This window comes from Mustela nigripes, chromosome 1, assembly GCF_022355385.1.
Source record: "Mustela nigripes isolate SB6536 chromosome 1, MUSNIG.SB6536, whole genome shotgun sequence".
NCBI lineage: Eukaryota > Metazoa > Chordata > Mammalia > Carnivora > Mustelidae > Mustela > Mustela nigripes.
This window is the reverse complement of record NC_081557.1, coordinates 98120598-98141382: the sequence shown is the minus strand read 5'-3', so window position 1 is coordinate 98141382 and position 20785 is coordinate 98120598. Positions and strand designations below refer to the sequence as shown.

Sequence of the window (20785 nt, the reverse complement as noted above, 5' to 3'; positions counted from 1 at the left end):
GGACTTTAAAATTACTCTGCCTTGTTTAACTGACTTTTAATTTAGCACATAGGCCATTTTAATGGAATTTGGCATCAACATGTAAATAGGCCACAAATGGCGATCTAAGCAGTACAGTCAAAATACGTGTTCCAAGTAATTTGTACACTCAGTTTGTGACAGTAATGACATGTCCAAAAGAGTTAAAGTTTGAACTTTGGAAAGGCCAGAATATAGATATTTTGACATACACAACTATGACCATACAAAAGAGCTCTTCCGAAGAGGAGAAATGGTCAGCTACTCAGTGCGCCAGCTCATGTACACACACATTAAAAAGGAGCAACTTGGATATCAATTCTTGTCTTTTACGGGCCTTGACAAACGGTCTCTGGGACGATGTAAGGTTTTCCTTATACAATTTTAGGAAAATATTTTTATGGACTTTAGAAAGATACTATTTTGTACTCAGATCTGCACAAAGAAATGAAGACCTCTGGTATATGTGAAGGTAAATATAAAAATCTTTTTTTTCCTTATCTTAACTTCTCTAAAAGATAACTGATTATATAAAACAAAGATCAGTTGTATCAACATATTTTGTTTTTGCAACATATGTGGAAGTTCAACGTATGCTAACTATAGCCCAAAGGATGGAAGAATAGAATTGGAAATACACTGTTGTAAGGCCCTTATACAATATATGAAGTCCTATAACAGTATTTGAAAGTGGCCACTTATGAATTAGACATGCATATTTAAATCCTAGAGTAAGCACTAACATTTTTTTAAGAGGAGGTAAAAACTAGTAAGTCTGTAGTAGTTTTAAAATGAAGCTCCCCCAAATGCAACACTCAAGGAATCCAAAAGAAGGCAAAAAGAGATGGAATGAACAAAAGTGGAATGAACAAAACAACTACAAATGGCAAATTTTAATTCCCATATCATAATTACATTAAATGCAAATGGCCTAAACACACTTATTAAAATCACAAAAATTACTTGGATAAAATGAAAAGATTAGACAGAAAAACAATACTCAAGAATACCACAAATATACTATCTACAAGAAACTTAACTTAAACATAAAGACATAGGTTAAAAAAATGAAGTCTAGCTTAATCCCCTCTGTATGTTTGAGGGCAGATGGAAAGTCTAATGATAGTCAGGCATGATTCCCATCACTTCTCCACAGACAATCAGATCGCACAAAAATGTAAGAACCTGTAGGTCCAGGAGGCCTGGCCCTTAGTCTACACAGTTGCCAGAGCTACACTTACTCCTTCTACTACTACATGATGCCATTTTCAGTTGCTCCTCAGTTGTCTCCAAGCATTCAATGGGTAGACAGATACCTTTATGATGAACTTCTTTATTAACCACAGACTTAGCTATAGACGATCCTATCTTCACTCTCCGGACTGCGGCACTTGGTAACACAGATAACACCCCTCTGAGGTCCTGCCCCTCTGAGGCACTGGGTTGGAGCCACTTGAGGCCCCACTCTTGTAGGATCTAATGGTTTCCCATTCTTCCCAATCTTGGGACTCTTTATCTTTCCCCATATTAGATCCCTCCCTTTTCTTAAATAATTCAGCTCTAGCCTCCAATTAGCCTATGTTAAAAAATAAAACATCTTAGCTCTTTCATGGTGACCAAGAGGTCCTAAGCTTCTGCTTACAAAGCCTGTAAAGGGGGCTGTGATGTGGTGAGGCAGCACCCATGTACTTACGTTCACCGGTAAACAACAGGAAAACCACCTATAGACACTTGAAAGACAGAAGCTTATTTTTCTCACTTAACAAGAAGTGCTGGCCTTGGTTCTCTAAGTTGGTGATGTCAGGTTGATGTACTTGATTCTTTTGACCTTTCTCTCCTGGTTACATGATGACACTGAAGGTCTAGCCATCAATTCTACACTCAAGAGAGAATTTCTCTTATCACCCCCTCTCCCTTGACCAGCAGCCCCAGGTGTGCCCCATGGGCCAGAACCGGGTTGCAGGGCCTCTCTGGATGCAAGGAAAGATGGAAAGCAAGGATGCTGCCTTTCAGGCTGTCGAATGAGAGGCACAAATAGACAGGAGGTTTTGGAGAGGCTTTTCAGGAGCCACTTACCATTATCTTCCATAACCTGTCATCTTTCCTGAGGAGTAGGAAGCGAGGCAGAGTGACCTTCTCGGACACAGCATCCGGGTCTTTGGGCCGTGTTATGACATAAATGGGATGTCCAGGCCCTGCGAGTCAGCCTCCCGCTACACTGGCAGGCTACAGAAAAAAAAGAGCAGAACATTCTGTGCCTCAGAATTTGGGGGCAGGAGTCCAGAGAAGAGTGGGGTTTAGAGGGCTGGGAGTGAAACAGGGCACGGTCACAGGGACACTGAGCTAGAGAAGCTCACAGAGGGCCACTGAAGGTGCATATCAGAGGCGGAAAGAGGGGGAATGAGAGATGTTGTGCTCTAGCCACAGGCATCACATCTGTGGATGGCCTCCCCCGAACAGACGGAATGGAGGCCTGCTGTGGGCCAAGTCAGAGTGGTGCTGTTTGATACGGTCCTTCTGACCTTCTCGTGTGCCCAGACTGCAGGGGGAAAACGGAAGTGACACAATCAAATCTGATATGTCAGTAAAGTTGTACCTGACGAATACAGTTTCTTCATAGTCTTTAAGAAAAGATACTTTGACATAAATATGAACTATCTGACAGTTGAGAGGTCACTAAGATTAAAAACACAGAAGGCTGAGAAACTTAGGTAATTCTCCATGTGACTGTGTCCCAATTCCATACATTTCAATTCTGTTCATGCTATTAACTGCGTTCCTTTCCTTCACAGACGCCCAAATCACGGACTTGTACCTGGGCGTGAGTACACATGAATTCACTCAGAAGAACCTGCTTTCTTGCTCCCTTTTCTCTTACCAACTAATTTATCAATTCAACGTCTAGAGCACCTTCTCTCTCCTTAAACCTCTCCTGCTTGCCTCACTTTAGACCTGTGGGAGTCGTGAGGAGAATGGCAGGTGGTAGTCTGGGCTGAGGAGACAGGAAACCTATCCACTCCGGACAGAGACGCAGAAGCTTCTCTCCCCCTCCGCCCCTACCTCAGGGCCTGGAGGCAGAGATCGGTAATAAATGAGGAGGATCAATGACATGTCTAGTTGGCTGCTATCATGCCGGGTATGTCACAAGACTTCTCTCTGTTTCACGGCTTTTTCACCAAGACAAAAGTGCCATTATTGCTTTCCGCTCCTGCTCCTTTCATCTCTCTTGTTCAACTACCTACCAGATCTGTCACACAGATAAATGGGATACTGCTGGTCACATTTCTCTGGGAAAAAGTAAAACCAAATTATACATGAAAAACATTTCTCTTCAATAGAGCTTTTATGTTTACCCCCCACGGGTCAGCTCAGAAGGAGGGTGTGTGACCATCTTGAGACTATCAGAGAACTCTGATATCCACCCTAGCACGGTGGCCTCTTCTGTTTAGAAATGCTCTCCAGAATGCGCATCCACCTCGTTCCCTGATGCCTCACTCTGTGTTCTGTCCACGTATGCTACCTTATCATCCCCTGCAATTTGCCTTTTTACCATCATTACATTCATTCATGCAACCTAGATGTGAAGAATCCCTCCAGTGTGCCAGACACTCATCGTTCCAGGCAGTGGGGATACGAAAGTGAATAAGACAAAACTTCCTGTGCTTTTGAGTCTTACATCCTAACAGAGACACAAAATAAACACACACACGACAAGCACATATACATGCGCACATGCGTGCACACACACACACACAACACACACAAAGTGAGGGGGTGATAAGAACCAGAGAGAAAACAAAGTATGTCAAGAGGGTTGACAGAAAGAGATGGGGAGGGAGTGCTGTTTGAGTAGTTTAATTTAATAACAAGGAAAGTCCTCTCTGAAAGTTGACATTTGAACAGAGACATGCATGAACTGAACTAAAGAAAAGAGCCATCGTGATGTCTAGGTGAGCAACATCCTAGGCGGACGGAAGCAAATGCCGAGATCCCAAAGTAGGAGTGTACAGAGCAAACTCCAGAATACCCGGAAGAGTAGGAGGGAAGGTGAGCAGGGAGGCATAAAGGCATAAAGGCAGATCACATAAAGCCTTACATGCCGTGGTAGGGATTTTACCCAAGTGTGACGGGAAGCCATCAAAAGGATATACACAAGGAAATGATATAATCAGACCTATGTTTTACAAGGTTCTCTCTGACTGCTGTACAGAGATTAGAACAAGAGTGGAATCAAAGAGGTCAGGTGGGAATTCACTAGAATGATCCAGATGATAGAAAATGGTGTCTTGGAGTAAGAGAGTGGTGATGAGGGCAGTGGGAGATGGTGAAACTGTGTTATAGGATGAAAGAAAATCCAACAGGAGCTTTTGTTAAGTTGAATGAGGAGGAGGAAAGAAAAAGAAAGCTATGGACAATTCCAAGATATTTGGCCTAATCACTGAATGCATAGGAGTTCTGTCTAGCAAAATAGTGAGCACTAGGGAAGAGGTAGGTTTGTGTGGAGTAGAAAAGGGGATTCAGTTTGCGGCACGTTTAGTTTGAGATGCTAATACGCATCTGAGAAGGAATGCCGAGTAGGCAGTTAGACATATGGGTGTCAAATTTAGAAAAATGACCAGGGTTGTAACTGAATGTGGGACTCATGAATGAATTTAGAGATTACAAATTTTAGAGTATAACTGGAATTGGAAATCAACTGAAGAAATGTATATAAAAGGAGGGGGTGATCAACTATATCAAATACTTTTGAGAAGCTCAGTAAGACTGACCTCCATCCAAATGGATTCAGTTTCCTAGTGGGATCAAAACTCTCAGAGTTTTGATTAGACATGTTTGAGAGTTTTGATCAGACATTTATTATATGAAGACTTGTTATGTCCATCTTTCCAGCTGGAGTATAAATTTCATTAATGTAAGGATGAAGCTACTTTCAGGCACCATTTTATCTGCAGTGTTTGGCTCACTGCCTGGCACACAGCGAGCACCAGAGATATTTGTGGTGGATCCCATTCTGTTCAGATTATTGTAAAGCAATTGATTACTAGAGATTCCACTAAGGCTGTAGACTGTGTGAAGATTTGTAGGTGATTGTGAAGAGGTGGGGAGGGCTGATGAAGCCATTAGAGGACTCCTCTTTCAACGTGACAAATACTGACTTTCTAAGTTCAAAATGGCGAACGTGCTTCAGGAGTACACGATGACAAGAGAGGCCTGGTGTGTGGTAATGTGAGATTAAAAGTGCACGTTTTCACTATCATTTGGTGTGTAAAGTAAAAAACTAACCCCGAGAGAAGTCATGAGGGGCAAACAGAATTTCTCCTTGGGTTATTTTCCTCGGAGAGGAAAACAGAGCAAATTTCAGTGTTCAGAGAGCCAGGTCTGTGTCTTTGAGCACATTTTCTTTACATGCTCACTGAATTAGGCCACATCAGTGCTTTGAGAACTGGTAAGATCTAAGATCATCCATTTATTCATATTAGCTCAGATCCTCCCTTTGACTAACTTCCTGGAAACAAATCAAATGCTATGAGAAGCTCAGCAATTTTTTTTCTCAGATCACTAAGGAACATTTGGTAAATTACTCCTTTAGTACATAAAATCACTTCTCCTATCCCAAAAGCTTTAATGTAGCTCCCCATTGGTACCTAATTTGCTCTGAGTTTGTGGAATGAAAATCCGACTCAGTGAGTCACTACCCCGAGCAGAAAGCTGGATATGAGTAGTCCCATGCCCGGCAGAAATCATCATTCAAATTAGACAGGCCAATCGGATACAAAAATGACTGAAATACACTCAGGGAAAAATAAGGACCACTTGGAGAAATCACAAGACTTCTGCCATGGTCAGTACACCCCAACAACGATGGTGGGTTAAAATGGGCCCCTTGGAAAAAACCGCCTTTGAGAAGAAAGAAGGAAGGTGGAGCTTTCCCAGAACTGTACATGCTCTTAATACACAGTGCGTTTACAAACAGATTATCATACCTCGGGAAAATGTTAGGGGGAGGAAGAAGTCAATCACTGAGTGATGGAAGTCTGGAATGCAGACGCAAACCGTGACCTACACCAACAATACGGAACTCCTCCAAGCCTTCATGGTCACAGAAGCTGCCAATCCTGAAAAATGCACTGGAGTTCCCTGTTGTGTTTCTACAACTTCTTCTTACCCTTTAACCAGGAGAGGACAGGCACGTGGTCAGAGTCAAAGCTGGCAAAAGGCCAACTGGTTGTTACCAGTTGTCTTTTTGGACCCACAGGCCCGGAAGCCAACCTAACCTTTCCCCCTTAAATATTGGGTCTGAAAAATAGTTACATTTTACATGCTCTAGAGAATAGAATGAATTCTGGCTCTTTCTAAGTGCTTCAGTATCTCAGTTTTAGTTCTTTAAGGTAGAATCAATTTAGAGAAATACTTGTTCCATTTAAGAGTCTGTGGCTGAGGGGTGCCTGGGTGGCTCAGTGGGTTAAGCGTCCAACTGGTTTGGGTACAGGTCATGATCTCAGGGTTATGACACTGAGCCCTGGGTGGGGTTTGCACTCAGCTTGGAGCAACCTGGCCGGGCCCCGCCCTGCTCCTCTGCTCTCTCCTCCTCTAAAATAAACAAATAAATAAAATCATAAACATAAATAAATAAATAAATAAAGTCGGGGCTAGAAGCCTATTCATTCTCAGCCCCAACACTGACTATTCAGCCATGTACTTCTCAAGTACCGTTGAGCACCTACTATATGCTCTTCTTGGTGCCAAACCCTGGGGTTTTAGTGGTAAATCTGGTAAGCGGAGACAAACACGAATCCACAATGCCAACAGGGTGTTCTAGGTACTTCTGAGCAAAGTAGGAAGGACGCCATTAGTTCCATGGGGCATCTACTCACGAGGCTTCAAGGAGGCCTGCTGGGCTGAACCCCGAAGTACCTCAGTACTAGATGAGCAGCCATGGAAGGAGAAGGGGGGTACGAGCACAAGATATGTGTATAAAGATGGAACTCATGTGGCCAACTGAGAGGCCCCATAGCAAAGTATTGTGGGGCAAGGAGAGAGAGCTCTCGGGGCCCGGAGGCAGGGGTTGAACGAGGTTGGAGAGAGAGAGCAAGATGAAAAATCGCAGGTGGTATGAATTCCCCTGCAGAACCACTCATAACCAAAAAAAAAAGGTCTTCCTCTTTGAACCTCGAGCAGATTTTGTGGTTAAAATGGAAATACACTGACGTGTTAGTTAATCTACTTCCTGGGATTCATAAGCCAAAATACATTCATACTATCTTGAAAAAACAAAACTGATCTTTTGCCTTCTGTCTGTTTTTTAGCTGGTCGGGGCTCTTTCCTCATTGGAGTGACCCAAATTTTCATTCCCAAGGGACCTGTGCCCCGCTATGTGGCGTTCTAAGCATGTCCTGTTGGCTTGTTACACTGCCGTGGGATCATGACGGGGTGTGTCGGGGGATTACTATTTGCTACAGTACCTCTCCTTCCCTTTATAATCAGAATTAATCACCGAGCCTACACTTGAACTTTCTTTTCTGTGTGCCAAAAAAAATGGCAAGATAAGAACTTAATTTTCCAATTCAGGGGAATTGTGAATGAGTTCCTTGACTGAAGCCTTTGTCCCCTTGGATTCTAAACTCTAAGGCCATTGCTCTTTCCAGGAAGGTGGGCAAGACGATGCCCTTAGAGTTTTTTGTTTGTTTTTTAAGAATACCATTTTTCTTTTCTTTTCTTACAATCAATTCATTTTTGAAGGAATCTCATGACCTGAGATCAAGAGTCATACACTCCACTGACCGAGCCTCCCCTGCACTGCTTGGAGTGTTAACCGTGGGTAGATGTTCCTGCCCATTGTCCTTCAAGGCCCTCCCTATGTGGGTGGACCCACAGCAGTAGCTGCACTAGTGCGGGTGTCTCAGGTAAGATCCAGTCTTGAACACTTTCTTCTCTCGTCAGCAAGTCACGGGGTGTTCCCCCCACACACCCCTCCTCAAAGCCATGACGCTTGGGCTGGAAGAGGACCTATGGCCCCCAGCTCCTGCAGGAGGAGGAGGCGTATCTGTCACACCAGTACTACTCGCAGTGAGGAGCCTCGTGTCAGCTTAAAGGCCCCTTCCCTTAAGAAATCATAAAAACATTCATCAAAGAGTTTTCAGTGCTTTGTGATTTTTAAAACATTTAAATCCTTATTTCAATTGGAAGTTCAAGGCAGGGATCCAGCTTTATTCTTTTCCCAAATGACTAGCCATGATGTCTGGTCTGAGTAACACATTTCTTTTCACCACTTTGTGCTATAACCAAATCCTGTTCCTGTTTGGATCTGCTCCTGTGCTCAGCATTTTGTTTGATCGATCATCTACCTGTCCCTAAAGCAGTATATGTCAGCGGTAAATACTGCAGTTTCAATGACTGCCAAAGTCCTCCAGAAAGCCCTTGTGTTTGGATCTTCCTTATATGTTTTTATTCTTCCAAACTCCAAAACTGCTTTGCCAAGTTCCAAAAAGATTCCACTAGAGTTTTTATTGGGCTATAATAAATTTGTAGGTTGGTTTTAGGAAAAAGGGACATCTTTACAATGTGTGTCTTCCAAGCCAAGAATAGGACATGGCTCTTTATTTATGGAAGTGATCTCTCTCACTGGACACTGAGTCTTAGGGGTATGAACTAGTTTCTTCTCAAGAGACTAGTTTTTTGTTTCGTTATCAGTCCTGCTGTAAGACGCGAGTTCAACAAAATGTAATCATTTTTTGTTGGGTCACCGAGTATTCCTGACAGCATAAACACAAGGGTATATTGTTGAAAACTGTCTTGTGATGATTAACTATCCAAGAGTCCAGGTTGGGATTTTTTTTTTTTTTTTGAACTGAATATAGAGGGATGACCAGTTGAAAAAAAACTGATTGGAAAATTCAAAACATCCAGAAACCACCAATGTGTAATTTTGTTATTTGTCTATGAAGGATTTCTTTTACTGAAAGGTTGCATCCTTATTCCAGAGCAGGAATGAAGGTTGTAATGTTATTATCTTGGCCACATATTTGTGGCCCATCTGAGACTGTTTGCATAAATGCATTGGTTAAAAGACACATCTCCTGGTCCAAAACCCATTCGAATATCGATAAGACAGTAAAGAAAAATGGTTATTTAACAAAGCTTGCCAAGGAAGTCAGGAAAGCCAGCTTTCCTTTTCCACTGTTTACTCAATGTCTGGTATACAGTTGGTGCCTAACTAATTACCAAAGGAATGAATAGAATCTCTAGAAAGGATTTATTTATATATATGCTTTTTTTTTTTTTTTAAGATTTTTTAAAGTGATCTCTATACCCAGTGTGGGGCTTGAACTCAAAACTCTGAGGTCAAGAGTCACTCGCTCCACCAACGGAGCCAGCCAGGCACCCCCTGTGTATGCTTTTTAAGATAAAAACCTGAAGAGTGTAATCTGGCTGGCTGCTGTGGCAGAAGCAACAGCTTCTGGATTGGTAGCTGAGACTGGTAAGCCCTCCTGCCTGTGCCTCATCTCATCTTCCCTACGGCCAGCCTGCGATGCTCGGTCAATTCCCCCCAGTCTACCGTCCATCCCACTGGGGGGTGTTCCCTAAGAGCTGACTTCTGTTTCCTTCCCACCCAGCCTTCTGTTGCCAAAGATCCTTCGTGCCTCATACCAGCCAAGTCACAAACCTCGGACAACCACACTAACATTCTGCTGTTGGCACTAGAATCAGAGAGAACCACGTTACAATCTGAGTGTTGGAACAACGCGTTAACGACAGACTCTTGCCTGTTCTTTTCAGGATGAGTAGGCTGATGGGCTAAAATGACTCCGTCAGAGCCAGAATGGGGCAATGAAAGTAATTTTTAGCCTTGGTTGCAGATATGGGCTTATGAATGGGAACGATGTTAGGTCAAAGAGAATGCAGCATGAAAGAGAATCACGTCCATCCTAGGTAATCAAAGCCTGGAGTCTCTGCAACTGGTATTAGGAGCTGGAACAGAATGCCAAGAGATCGGAGACGAGAGAATGTTTAAGGAAACAGCCAAGCCAGCTACAGCCAACAGTTGAGCTTTTTGTTCGCTCTCAGAGCTACATGGCCGCCTGAATTTATTTAAATGTCCTAGAATAGAGCAGACATAATGGAGAATGATCATAAAAAATGTAGATGTAAGTGTTAGGAGGCTGTTGCGTCTCAGCGAGAATTATCGAAAGAGTAGGGGAGTCAGGGTGTGAGCAGAGAGGCCGGGAACAGATTCTAAAGTCACGTCAGAAACAGGATTAGTGGGAATGAACGGCAGCACAGCCGTAAGTCATGAATTCTAGAAGTGTTCATTGATGCAGGGATAAAGTACAAACAGATAAGACTCAAATGGTACAACAGGATCCATAAAGACCAATAAGCATTGAGAAGATTTGGATAGTGCATGAATCACTCTCAAGGGTCTTTAAAAAACCGACTGTTCAGAACACATTGTCATCACTGCCCATGACAGTTCTGTACCAGTGACATCCTTTAGAATTGCCTCCGTCTTAACAGTTCTGTGAGTGTGACTCAACCAGGTTTACACAGAAGCTTGGAGGCGTATCTGTAAGAACTCAGGGCTTTGGATTTCCAAGTCCGACTCCCGGAGTCCACTCCTATTTGCAGTTCAGCTCTCACTGTGCTAAGGTCCAACCCCAATTTACACACACACACACACACACACACACACACACACACACACACACATGCGCACACACAAGCACACACATACACTTACTCCAAAATTTTAAGTATGACTTCTGAGACTAAAATTAGAGTGATTTCTCTATTTTTTTTTATTTTAAAGAATTTTTTTTTAAAGATTTTATTTATTTATCAGAGGGGGGGGGGGGGGGCGAGCACAGGCAGACAGAATGGCAGGCAGAGGCAGAGGGAGAAGCAGGCTCGAGCCCGATGTGGGACTCGATCCCAGGACGCTGGGATCATGACCTGATCCGAAGGCAGCTGCTTAACCAACTGAGCCACCCAGGCGTCCCGAGTGATTTCTCTATTATCCATACTTCCAGATACAGGTAAGTAGATAGATTAAAAAATATAAATACCATAAATAGCTTTGGAACTAGGAAGGTGACCTCACTGTTACACCATTTTCCAGAAACTCTAGTGTGATAAGACCACAGATTCCTCCCTTTCCTCCTTCTTCCTTCCAACTTTTTTCCAGCAAACACTCATGGAATGAGAACAATGTTCAGCTCACCCTGGGCTCTGAGAGCTACACAAATACAAAGATGGGGACTCCTAATGCCCAGGGCAGGGGAAGTCAAATTTGCATGAGGCCCCTCAGGGACAAGTTTAGGGTGCTTGGGGAGGATTTGAATGCTGAAGAGCCAGCACCCAGACAACAAGATGAAGAAGGATAAGGACCCTCTCAGCCTTCCCAATCATGGCTGGAGATGCCTGGCATGGGTGGGTGGGGGGCAGTGGATGGCATGTGCGTCCTCCTCACGGGACACAGGGTGAGTGAGGAGGGACAAGAGTATAATAGAGGCTTGTGCGACACAGATGGGCAGGCACGCCCACCCCACCTCCTCTCCAGCACACGAGGGCTGTGAACTTGAAAGAATCAAGTGACTCCCGTTGGCAGGTACCAAAAGAGACGCATCCGTTTGGAGGCCATATCATCTGAAACTGGCTGAGAGGGCTGTCCTACTTAGGAGAACCTTTCTCTTGGTTGTGGAAAAGCTGCGCATCGGGCCGTGGGGTCAGAGGAGGATTTTTCCCGTGTGGTTCACAAAGTGCTGGGTATAGACGCTGGGCAGCAGGGATTATTATGAGAATGGTTAATTATGGATAATAATGGATAATTATGAGAATGGTTAGCAGCAGGGAATAACAAAGTGGCAAGACCCAGATTTCTGTCTTGTCTCCACTGCTTATTAGCTGAGCAAACAATTGCTATGAGCTCTAGTTTCTTCCCCTGTAAAAATCCCAAATAATAACGAGTAGTCCCATTTATTGAATTATGTGGGTTTTTAATCTTTACAACAACCCTATGAAACAATCATTACTGTTCCCATAACACAGAGGAGAGAAATGAGGCTGAGGGAAGTTGAGAACATTTTCAAAATCTATATATCTAGTAAAGGGCCGAGCTGGAACTTAAACTCATATCTTGATTGAAAACCCTGTCTTCTTAACCATTTATATCTTCGGCCTCTCCTCTGTGGGTTTGTGTGAAGGGTAAAAAGAAAGCAAGTTTTACTGAAATGTTGGTAATTAACGTGACTATTAAATGCCTAATTGTTCTGATAGCTTTCAAACATAGTTTTATTTACAGCATAGATTTGAGTATTTACATTATTTTTAAGTATAATTACTGAAAATTTTTTTCATTCATTTTTTTACATTTTTGTTGTTCAGTTTGTTATACAGTTGCTGCTTGAGGAAAGGAACTTTTTAAAAAAAAGATTGTATTTATTTATTTGACAGAGAGAGAGAAAGAGAGTTTGCATAAGCAGGAGGAGCAGCAGAGGGCAGAGGGAGAAGCGGACTCGCCACTGAGCAGAGAGCCCCACACAGGGCTCCAACCCCAGGACACTGGGATCCTGACCTGAGCCGAAGGCAGACACTCAACCTACAGAGCCATCCAGGTGCCCGGAGGAAAGGAACATCTTTTTGAATATTATGAGAATGGTTAGAAAAAATTAGCATACTCAAGTCAGGGCAGTATATACCTTTACTAACTGTGATTATCCATAAATGGCCATTTATTTCTTGCTTTGGCAGTGACGTGGAAACGGATATAGACTGGGAATCTGGGACCGGCTTTTAACCCTGGGTCTGGGTTCACTGTCCTGTGTTTATCTTAGCCCAAGTATGTTCTTTGGCTAATATTGCTTCATGTTTAAAACAAGGGAATTAAAACACGAGGTGGCTGGTAACCCTTTGCAGCATGAAGAGCCTATGATTCCTTATAATTTTAGAAGAGGATGTAGCTCAGAAAAATATACTTTTAGTTCAAATTCTACTGTAAGACTTAACATATGCAGGGGTTCTAAGCAAGTGACAGATGAGAAAATGAAACTGTGAATGAAAGAAATTTGGATAGTTTCTAAGTTCTTTCCATTTTTGAAGGTCTATCATCCAAATGATAATGACATTGTAATTTTTTTAAAAGATTTTATTTATTCATTTGACAGAGAGAGATCACAAGTAGATGGAGAGGCAGGCAGAGAGAGAGAGAGAGAGAGGGAAGCAGGCTCCCTGCTGAGCAGAGAGCCCGATGAGGGACTCGATCCCAGGACCCTGAGATCATGACCCGAGCTGAAGGCAGTGGCTCAACCCACTGAGCCACCCAGGCGCCCAACATTATAATCTTTCAGTGCGTGGTGTAATATTTCAAAGGTCTTTCCTTTGATCGATCCTTTCTGACCCTCACACCAACAACGTGAAGCAGCGAGGAGAGTATTTTATCCACTCTCCACACAGGAAGGAACTAAGATGAAGTGCTGGCCAGGTCACCAGGCTTCTTGGGGACAGAGCAGGGTAAGACAGACTTTCTGTCCTCTACGCCACTGCATTCCATGGCTCAATAAATAAATATTAACTATGGTATCTTATTCTGCTTTGACAGAGGACTAATCCTCAGTGATGAATTCCTGTTTTTGAAAGTTCAAAGTCCTTAGTTCATCAGTTTTCGAGCCATTTGTAGGATCAACAGGGATAGGACACATGATACTGGTAACTTTTTCCAAATTCACAGTTAGAAAAGATGGAGAGTGGGTTTTACTTTTTCAACTTAAAAAAGTCAAGTAGGGGGCACCTGGGTGGCTCAGTGGGTTAAAGCCTTTGCCTTTGGCTCAGGTCATGATCTCAGGGTCCTGGGATCAAGTCCTGTATCCAGCTCTCTGCTCAGCGGGGAGCCTGCTTCCTCCTCTCTCTCTGCCTGCCTCTCTGCCTACTGGTGATCTCTCTGTCAAATAAATAAATAAAATTGTAAAAGAAAAAAGTCAAGTAGCTAATATGTGAAGCTCTCTTTGACCTGAGACACTTTTCCTTACAATGTTTTGTAAACATTTAGCAATGGTGACTAAGCAACTCCTCTTTGAATTGCATATGCTGTGTTAAATATTATTGCTGTGTTTGTGGAAAAGATTCATTTAGGCTTTTTCCACTCTTTTAAAAATGATTGTATCTACTATTCTTGAAGTAGCTCGATGCTAGTTTATAGTTTTATACGCATGTAATAAGAAAACAATGTTATCGGTACAGAAGAGTATAAAATAAATGTGACCTCTATACCCTGTAGCCCAGGCTGACGCTCTCCACACGGGCATTGTTAACAGCTACTGTAGCCGTCACTACTATAATTTAAAAGAATATGCTTATAGTTCTGTTTCTCCATTTATCAGCTTTAGAAAGTGTCTACTGATTTCTGTCTGAGAGATAAGGAAGAATATTTACACTTCCAACTTCTCTAGCTCCTAATTTGTTTTATTTTTTAAAGATTTTACTTGAGAGAGAGCAATAGAGAGACAGAGAGAGCACAGGGGGAGGGGCAGAGGGTGAAGCAGTCTCGAAGCTGGGCAGGGAGCCCAATGTGGGGCTCCACCCGAGGACTCTGGGCTCATGCCCTGAGCCCAAGGTAGACGCTTAGCTGACTGAGCCACGCATGCGTGCCTCTACCTCCTAACTTGTGTTAGTTCTACTATTTATAATTCAGTTGTATTTCTAATTTCTCTAAAAACTGTATTTTAAATTATTCTTTGTAACTTTAAATAATACCCAAACTTCTTCTGGATTTATTTAGTTAGACAAGATGCTCTTATTCCTAGTCACTTAAGAGGTCTACTTTTTTTTTTTTTTTTAAGATTTTTATTTATTTATTTGAGAGAGAGAGCGAGCATGAGAGGGGAGAAGGTCAGAGGGACAAGCAGACTCCCCATGGAGCTGGGAGCCCGATGCGGGACTCAATCCCGGGACTCCGGGATCATGACCTGATCCGAAGGCAGTCGCTTAACCAACTGAGCCACCCAGGCACCCAAGAGGTCTACTTTTAAGTCTTTGTTTTATGGATAGATTTACACACAGACATCTCTCCATATATGCGTGGTCATGGTTTACTATATTTATATTTGGCTCTGTTATTATAATTAAGTCTTCGGAAGATTAAAAGAGTTAATCCATATAAAGCACTCAGCACAGTGCCAGGCACATAGGTCCTCTGTTATGAAAAACTGAGTAGTGTGGATGAACCTCCATTGAGAAGGAAATGTAATGTTATTCAATTGCAATTCTGCAGCTTAAATGAGAGTCTTCTGAACTTTAAGAACTAAGAGATCCTTTCTCCCTCCTGTCCTTTCCTCCTCTTCCTGCTTTCTTCACTTCCTTTGGGTCATACTCAGATGGCATCCTTCCTGTTTACTTTCTTGGATTACAATTTGTTGGATTACTTCTTTGAGCTTTCGTTTTGTTTCGTAAGGAATCTTGAATGTCTCAAAATGGTCTTCTTTGAGCTTTGGTTTTGTTTTGTAAGGAATCTTGAATGTCTCAAAATGGCCTCAAATTTGATTAGAAGTTTGGCAAAATTTAGAATTCAAAGATCTGTTTGTACCCCCTTAGAACCTGGAAAACATTCTGGTAACGACCCACCAGGGAAGGACTTTGGTCTCTGGTTCCCGATACATCATCACAAGGACCTGGAACAGTGTCTAGCCCACAGTATTCACTCAATATACATGAGTTTTATAAATGATCTGGTGACTCATATTGCTGAGAAGAAATTGCAATCACAGTCTGATTATTTACCCCCCTCTTTGGAAGCATTTAGGGTTTTCTTTTTGTTCTTAAAATTCTAAAATTTTTCCATGCTGCCTACATGTACTTTTGTTTTTTCACTTTTCCTGCTCTGTAATGAGTGGGTTTTGTCAATCTAGAAACTCTTGTGTGTACAGGAAATTTATTTCATTATTTTCTTGACAATTTCATTTTCTCCATGGTCCCCTATACCTTCTGGAATCACCTTTAGAGAAGTATTAGATTTCTTAGAGCTAACTTCCATGCATCTTATTTTTTTTCTCATATTTCATGTCATTTTACTTCAACTTCCGGTAACCAACTGGATCTTCTATTGTATTTATATTACCACTTAGAAATCCCATTGAAATTTTGATTTTTACTTTCCAAGAACTCTTTCATGTTGTTGGATTGCAAACTATAATTGTCTTAAAAGTATGCAGATTATAAATTCTTCTGATATGAATTGGCATTTTTATTGCTCTTACTGAAATGGTTTTAAATAGTAATTGTATTAACTGGCTGACACAGGTGTTAAGAATGTGAGTGTTCTACACGTGCATCATTCACTAGGGTTATTTTTATTGTTTTATTCTTTCACTGCTTGGATTATCTTTTTCCTCCAGCTTCAGTTATTTATTTTTCTAAGGCTTTCCCTTTTGTATTGTTTTTTCTCCCAAGTCTGAGGTTCCCTGCTGTCCTTTTATACAAATGAATGAGGAACTACACAAACACCTTAATTTAGTATCAGTAGCTGATGTGGGTTTCCTCCTGGGGGGGTTTACATTTGTTTCTCTAAGCTATTTCACTCCAACAGAACACAGCAGTTTCTAAGTAGGTGGAGTTTGTGGACCGGAGGGCTTCCCGGCAGGGTTTCCTGTGGGCAAAGCACAAGCCCCAGATCCCAGAACCCAGAGGTTTCCAGGTTGGGGGGTGGAGGTGCATTTGAAGTCTGGTGATTTCCAGGCTGAGTTTACTACAGAGATGCAGAATTTCTTGGGGAGCCTGGGTGGCTCAGTCATTAAGCATCTGCCTTTGGCTCAGGTCATGGTCCCGGGGTCCAGGGGTCCAGGGGTCCCGGGGTCCCAGGGCCCTGTGATGGAGCCCCACAAGGGGCTCCCTGCTCGGCAGGAAGCCCGCTTCCCCCTCTCCAACTCCCCTGCTTGTGTTCCCCCTCTCGCTGTGTCTCTCTCTCTCTTGTCAAATAATAGATAAAATCTTAAAAAAATAATAATAATTTCTTCAGTATCCCCTCCAGACCACACAACCCTCACCAAGAAGGCTCTGTGAGCTGATAGCTTGCCTTCTGGAGGACAGCCGGCTTTTAGCCTGAGGGCAAAGTCTCAGCTGTGAAGCTCTGTTTACACAGGTCAGAGAAAGGGGCCCAGCTGTGCAGAGGGCTGTATACCGCTCCTTAATGAGGCCACTGCCACTGATGATGGCCCCACAGCCCATCATCATATCTTCGTCCTGTCCTCTGGGCAGGCACTCCCTCTGGGGCTCCCTTGGGAAGACACGTGCTCAGTTCTTGTGCCCAGGCCTACAGTTTTCTACACTTTCTCATCAGTCATCTATCTGACTTTTCCCTTTCAGAAATTTCTCAAGACTTCTGGTTTGCTGATGACGCTTTTTCTTGTTTCCTGTGCTGTTATCTCACTCTTCAAAGAATCTTTTCTGTTACTCTGATGGGGATGTGGAAGGTCGGAGAGGTATTCTCTCTCTCTCTCTCTCACACACACACACACACACTTAAAAAGATACAATAACACATCCAGTCAATCCTTTGGGGGAAGGTGCGGTTCTATAAATCACCAGAATACAATCCCTGAATTCTTTAGTTGGTCTCAGTGTTTTGCCCAGTTTATGCTTATTAAAAAAACCTTACTACTGAACAATGTGTCAGGAATTACAATTATAAAACCTGAAAACAAAAAAGTTTAAAAATCTGTATCCATAATGGAATATTTGCTCACCGATGCTTTTCCAGATCCCCCATGCTTGGATTTCGACTTTAATACCCCAACTCCATAGTGCATATGAGGGGCCGCTTTACGTTTTTTTTAAGTAGGCTCCACAGCCAGTGTGGAAACCAATGCAGGGCTTGAATTCACAATCCTGAGGATAAGACGTGAGCTGCTTAAGTGACCGAACCACCCAGGCGCTCCCTCAAGGCATTGTTTCAGGCATAATGCTGAAAGAAGGGCTGTTCTACTCTTCTATTCTCCAGGTATATCAGTGTCATTTGGAGTCTCCTGATTCAGATTCCTTTCCTTAGAAATTCTTTAAGCAAGTGTTAAAGTAAAAAAAAAAATTTTTTATTAAAAAGAAACAGGGACACCTGGGTGGTTCAGTTGGTTAATCATCTGCCTTTGGCTCAGGTCATGATCCCAAGGTCCTGGAATCGAGTCCTGCATTAGGCTCTCTGCTCAGTGGGAAGCCTGCTCCTCCCTCTGCTTGCTGCTACCCCTGCTTGTGCTCTCTCTCTCTCTGTTAAATAAATAAGTAAATTCTTAAGCATGCGCACGCACACACACACACACACACCCCACACACACCACAAACAAACCAAAAAAAGCCAAATAGACCCCAAACTCTGAAATTAGCAATATGCTTCCCAGTAGTAAATCCAAGTTTGAATCTGGTGTCTACCAGGCACTAATCCTGCCTTCCAGGCAAATGCCTTCAAACTTTCTAAGTCTTAACTTTCTGAACTTGTAAATGACCATAAAAATAGTACCTGTACCAACACAGCCTGGGTTTGAGAATTAAGATAATGTACACAATTCCCTTAGCACAGTTCCTGACACTTAGTAAGGCTTCATCTGATATTAGCAATTAACATTTCACAAATAATTCACATCTATATTATGGAACAGTTCTGTAATAAAGATTTATTTGAGAGAGAGAGAGAGAGAGAGAAAGGGGGAGGGGCAGAGGGAAATGGAGACAGAGAATCCCTCGCAGACTCTCTGCTGGGCATGGAGCCTCACCTCACAACCCTGAGATCATGACCTGAGTCAAAACCAAGAGTGGGAAACTCAACTCACTGAGCCACCCAGGTGCCCTGAGAACAGTTCTGTAATAGATAATCAACCCGGTCTTGTTAAGATATTGGTAAAATAAAGAAAAGTATTAATTCCTTGTTCCATCTGGTTGGTCTTTCGGCATGGGCTTTTTTATCATAATAAAATATATAATAACATAACATTTACCATTTTTATGTGTACCGGTCCCTGGCTTCAAGTACAACCACACTGTAGTGCAACCATCCCACCACCGTCTCCAGAACTGAGACCCTGAACCCATTAAACAACACCCTATTTACCCCTGTCCCTGGCAATTACCATTCCATTTTCTGTCTCTACATGATTACTCTGGATACCTCAGATCGATGGAATCCTACAGTATTTGTCCTTCTGTGACAGCCTTATTTCGTGTAATATCCTCAAGGTTCACTGCAGTATGTGTTAATTTCATTCCTTTTTAAGACTGAATTCTATTCCAGGGCGCCTGGTCGGCTCAGTCGGAACACCATGCAACTCTTGATCTCAGGGTCATTGACTTTGTGGAGTGCAGAGATTACTTAAATAAATAAAAAACTCAAAAAAAAAAAAAAAAAAAGACTGACTACTATTCCATAGCCCACATTCTGCTTATCTGCTTATCTGCAGGTGAACACTGGTGACTTGCACTTTTCGGCTGTTACGAACGATGTGGCTATGAACGTGGTGTACACATCCATTCAAGTCCCAGCTTTCCTTCCTTCTGGGTGTGTATATCCAGAAATGAAAGGGCGGGGTCATGTGGCAGCTGAGGTTTTTCTTCACTCTTCTCATTTGGTAACCCATGTCCATTTGCTTTCTTGTGTTTGAGAGATTTAGGTCATATAACTAGATTTGTTTTCTTTGTGTCACAAAAATGCTGATGCATCTTTTCAAAGAGGGGAGACAGAGCCCTTTCCTGGGAGAGAGTCTACCTGCGTTGTACCGCCATGAAAACTCACTCGGCAGATCCACTCACTAGCGCCCAGGGCTCGTCTGGGGATGGGGGTCATCTCCATGGCCCTGTTTACGTAGGACAGAGCACCCTTTCTCCTGGTCACCAGAAACAGTTCTACAAGGCCTAGTCCTCAGTGGCTCCATGAGTAAGAAATTGGTTAGGCAGACTCTGACTTCTCTGTGCAAATTCACTGCCATTTAACAGTGCTGCAAATGGCTTCCGGACACCTGCAATGTGCCAGACACGTGCTAGGTAATGAGGTACAGGGTGCTTGAGGCTTGGCCTCCCAGTTTGGTGGGGAGTTTATGGGGACCCCACCCCCAGCCCCCTCAATGCATAAGAGTTAGGCTGTTTCACACAAGGATAGCAAAAAAGTCGTCCAAGAGTATTTTGATGTGCTTTGCCAGTGGGAGATCTGGGTTTGGTAGGTTCTGTAACGGGGTCATTTCTGGGCCCTGTAATTCCAAATCAGGAATTTGAGTGGGATAGAACATTTTGAAAGGGATCAGTGTCAGTGAGGGGCAGGCCTTGAAGTCTAAGTTTTATCAGCTTCACAGTAAACCTGCTTCTGGATTTGGGGAGGATTACAAAGATCCTTTACCTCTCAAGCTCTGCTTCAAGAGTCCCATTCTCTGGCATTATTTTCATTCCACAGTTAAGACACTGAAGAGCTTGGTGAGACCAGAAGTGTCTGGATACCCAAGGCCCCACCATCTCCAGCTTCCCAGGGCCGAGGACTCTGACAGCAAGGAGGAGAAAGAGGTCTTGAAAAAACCCATGCTCATTGGAGACCATCTGGGAAGGTACCAAGTGAAAAACAATTCACTTACTAACTGCCCTGTTACCCAGAGATAAGTCATTGTCCACATTCATGGCCAGAATTCTCTCTCCAGCCTGTTTCACATCCCCTCAGACTGGTAACCTGCTTTTTGAACACAATGCTCAGGAACATTTCCAAAGTCATGCATTTTATAAATGTAATAGACATTTTAAGAATTTTTTTCTTACGAAA

At 42.8% G+C, this 20785-nt stretch overlaps 1 long non-coding RNA gene across 4 annotated transcripts in view; it reads right to left on the bottom strand.

Annotated features, from left to right (window-relative positions):
* The window catches only part of LOC132028622 (uncharacterized), a 59519-nt gene that overhangs the window by 17940 nt on the left and 20794 nt on the right, over positions 1 to 20785 (bottom strand). For all 4 annotated transcript variants that reach the window (XR_009407482.1, XR_009407484.1, XR_009407485.1 and 1 more), the window contains one exon: positions 2095 to 2244. This is a non-coding gene — a long non-coding RNA (uncharacterized LOC132028622). The remainder of the gene's footprint in view (positions 1 to 2094; positions 2245 to 20785) is intronic.